We start from the raw sequence: 4039 nt of genomic DNA, 5'->3' as shown, positions 1-4039 counted from the left end.
TGGCTTTATTGGTGATGAACTGCTCGCTGTGATGAGAAGAGATTGAAGGAGAAAGCCCTTGATGGAAGTGATGGTTGTAGAAGAAGAAAGGAGCTGATGCTGAGACCGAAACTTAGGTGGGTAGGGGCTGTGTTGTGATCGGACTTCGGAAAGCTTGGATTGGGAGAATCTGAATATCGGTTGAGTATATTAGCTGGATAATCGTGATTGACATAAAGAGCCGTAAGAAGAAAAGACACCAGTCTGTTATGGCCGCAACGATGAGTGCTGCAGCGAAGTTGGAGGAAGGTGCTTAGCCGGCCAGGGCGTGGATAGGCAAGTTGGAGCCAGTATTGGACCGGTGGACTGGGTCTTGGCAGATACGATATTTTGCTAGGTCTTATTTTGGCTTTGTTCGCAGCAACGCGGAGACAGGGGAGAAAGATATAAGAGGAGGGACTGAAAACAATAAAAAGGGAGGAGGAAGCCGGCTGCAGAGCCGAGAATAGGCAGAGAAACAAAGAGAGACGCGGCAACAGAGACGAAGGGAGGATTACGGTTTGAAGTTTCGTGTTTCAATTCCGATTTATTTTGTTTGTAATTCTCTTAATATTTTTTATGGTTTTTGAGAAAGTCATATCTTGCTAGATTTGTGTAATTAGGGTTTATGTTGAAACCACTTTGGGTAGCTATTTTGATTTGAATAATATGGAGCAAAGACCATTATGATTTGAATAGATTAATTCTTGAATTATGCTTATTGATTGATTGAAAATGAGTTGTTGCTTCACCGGTTTCGTATAACCTTTGTGCATAATTGTTAGGATTGAAAATATATTTGTCTACTTATTTGATATTTTATGTTTGGGTTAAGTCCTTTGATGGGGTATGCTTAGAATACCCAGGTATTATTTGAGAACCTGTATTTAGTTTCGTATAAATTTCTCGCTAATGCAATTTGATGGTGCATGCTTTGGTTTAGTCTTTTAATGTGCCATGCTTAGGGCGTCCCAGTGATATTTGCGACTCTAATATATATAATAGGTGATGTCAATAGAACGAACAATAAATAATTCATGAATTATGTTTCATTTCAGTATTTGAATAGAAATAGTGGTGGATACATTAAAACCTGGTTACCAACTCTCCCATTTGAGTCGTTTTGTTACTTTAGTTTTATTTTTCTTATTCTTTCAAAAATCCAAAAACATCTTTATTTGTTAGTCCATTAGAGATATTGATTACGTATTTCCACCGCTCCCTGTGGATTCGACCCGTACTTGCTTCTGTCTACTAGTTAGACACCGTGTGATTGCGGCTTATATAAATAGGTATCTCCGGATCCTATCAATTTTTGGCGCCGCTGCCGTGGAGCGGATGTGGAATATTGTAATTAGTATTTTTGATTTGTAAATAGCTTGGTTTTTATTTATTTATTTTAGTTTCATTTGATTTGTTTTCTTTTTTTTTTAGAATTTTGTTCCAGGTACCTTTTTGAGGATGATGACTCTTTCTCAGGAGACGTCACCTAAGATGACGCTGGCGGAATATAAGCGCAGAAAGTCAAATTATCAGGAAACCTCATCTGAGATGACGCTTGCTGAATATAAGCGTAGGCAACAGTATGGAGTTTCTGCTCCACATGAGGTAAGTGAAGAATCCCCGCTAATGATATATGAGAAGTATTACAAACACACACCACCTAGTTTGGAACAAAGATTGAGAGTTCTGGAATGCGAAAGATTATTTTTTGAAGATGATCAATCTTGTAGTGACTCTCTGTTCCAGACAGAACATATAGATGACCCTGTGGATGATTGCTTAGATGATTTTCCTAATTTCATAGATGAATCTACCTCGCAAGATCATTCACCCGACTTAGAGGTTGTCTCTAGACCCCTAGACTTCCAAAAGTTGCCTAATTTAGGGTTAGAATTGTGTGCTTCTAAAGTGTTGTTGGATTACTTTGCATCTAAATACCCAAAGGACTTGCCTATTCCTGATACAGTGCATGAGCTGATTGATAATTCCTCAGTCTCAATAGAATCCCCATATTTTGTTCTTTACGCACTTCCTTGTGCAGTAAAAACTTGGTTTAGGGGTAAATCTTTGCTTTTGATAGTTTCAGCATCTCCGCGTTTTCATGACATAAGTGTGAAGCTGTCATTTGTAAATATTGTATTTTGGGTCGATCCCCAAGTTTTCAGGTTATTGGTTTATGGGGATCCTTTATGTATATTCCAGTAGGTAATTCTATTTTCTTATTTTATTTTTATTTGTTTATTTTAGCATATTATGAATTTCCCATCTTAAACTTTACGTTGGATGACTTAATTACATTGAGGACAATGTAATGTTTAAGTGTGGGGGGAGTGGTTAACTTTTTCCTTTTTTTTTCCAGGACTTTTCTTGCAATTTATGACCAGTTGTGGAGCGGGTCTATTGTAGGTTTACAGGTATATTATGACCAACTGTTTAGCGAGTCTACACAATAAAATAAAATAATAATAATGACCAGTTGTTGAGCGGGTCTATTCTTACGTATTTTCTTATTATGACCAGCTGTGTAGCGGATCTTTAGAAGAAAAAAATGATCAGCTGTGTAGCAGGTTTATAAAAAAAATTATTGTTAGGGTTATGACCAGCTGTGTAGCGGGTCTTTTCTTTTTTCTTGCATGTTATGACCAGCTGTGTAGCGGGTCTTGTGTATGGTATTTCAAATTTTCATTTTATGACCAGCTGTGTAGCGGGTCTAACTCTCTCTTATGATATGACCAGCTGTGTAGCGGGTCAATTCTCTGTTTTGCTCGAGCACTAGCAATATATAAGTGTGGGGGTGTTGATAAGCACGTATGTGCTACATTTTATACCCATATTTATATTGGGTAGGACTCGATATTTTGGCTAACAATACCATTTTAGTACTTTTGTAGAAGGTACAAATAAATTTGGCTCATTTGGAAAATAATGGTTAAATAGAAGCTAAACGGTGCTTGCGACCAAAATCACCAAATTGCTGCCTTGAAGTTAGTGCTCTTGTGGGTCGCACCACTTAAGTCTCCAGACGGCTAGAGAATGATGCCATGAAACAAACTCCACTAGACCCAGGAAGAAGGACGTGTCATGCTCTCCCTTTATAGTTTGTTTTGGTGTCGTTAATACCAAGCATCATTATGTTCTCATCAAAGAAAAGACATCTGAGCAAGTGGAACTTTCATAGTCTTCTTCGAAGCAATCAGCTGTTGTTACCAGGTGCGACTTCATATCGTATAGAGAATTGGAGTTGGAGATATTTAAAGGAGATAAAAGGAGCTTCTGTCGAGTTAGCTGTTGTTACAGATGGAGGAGACTGCAAATTGGTCAGGGAGTAGAGCCAGGAAGAAAAAGAAATTGCAGCAGCATAGCTACGATTTTTGGGAGCTGATCGCAGTCAGTGGTGGATTTGAGCTTGGGGTTTCTTTTGCCTAGCGACATCAACAAAGGAGCTGCAGTTGCATTTGGCTGAGAGTTGTTGCTGTGGGTTAACGGACTATGGAAAGTAGGCGACTGCAATGGTGTTGCAGTTGGTGGTTGTATGAAGTTCGAGCTTGGTTAGGTGGATCTGATTTGCTGCCGTTCAAACAAGGGAAAATGGATGGACGATGGTGGTGACTTTACTTAGATGGTTATGGAAGATGGCTGAAATCAGTTGCAATTGGTATTAATAGAGATCGAATTAATAGAGATGGCAGTAAACATTTCTTCCAAGTGGTGAATCTGCTATGGTGTGTACGCAGGTGCTGGTGTTGAAATGAGTCCATGCAAGGGAAGCTGTTCGTGAGAATTGGAGGAGATAAAAGAAGCTGCTGTCGAGCTGTTGCTGGTGATAACTTGGAGTCTGCTGTGGTTGGATGTGAATTGAAAAACAAGAGGAAAACGCTGAGAAGACAAGGAGCTGAACGTGCAGTGCTGTATACAGATTCAAGACGAGATAAGATTCCAACTGTTAGCTTTTCAAAGACTGAAATTGGGTTAGGAGTTGGGGTTTTTCTGTGGACCTCGAATGGCTTTATTGGTGATG

This window comes from Papaver somniferum, chromosome 7 (assembly GCF_003573695.1).
Source record: "Papaver somniferum cultivar HN1 chromosome 7, ASM357369v1, whole genome shotgun sequence".
Taxonomy (NCBI): Eukaryota; Viridiplantae; Streptophyta; class Magnoliopsida; order Ranunculales; family Papaveraceae; genus Papaver; species Papaver somniferum.
This window is presented reverse-complemented; position numbering follows the sequence as displayed.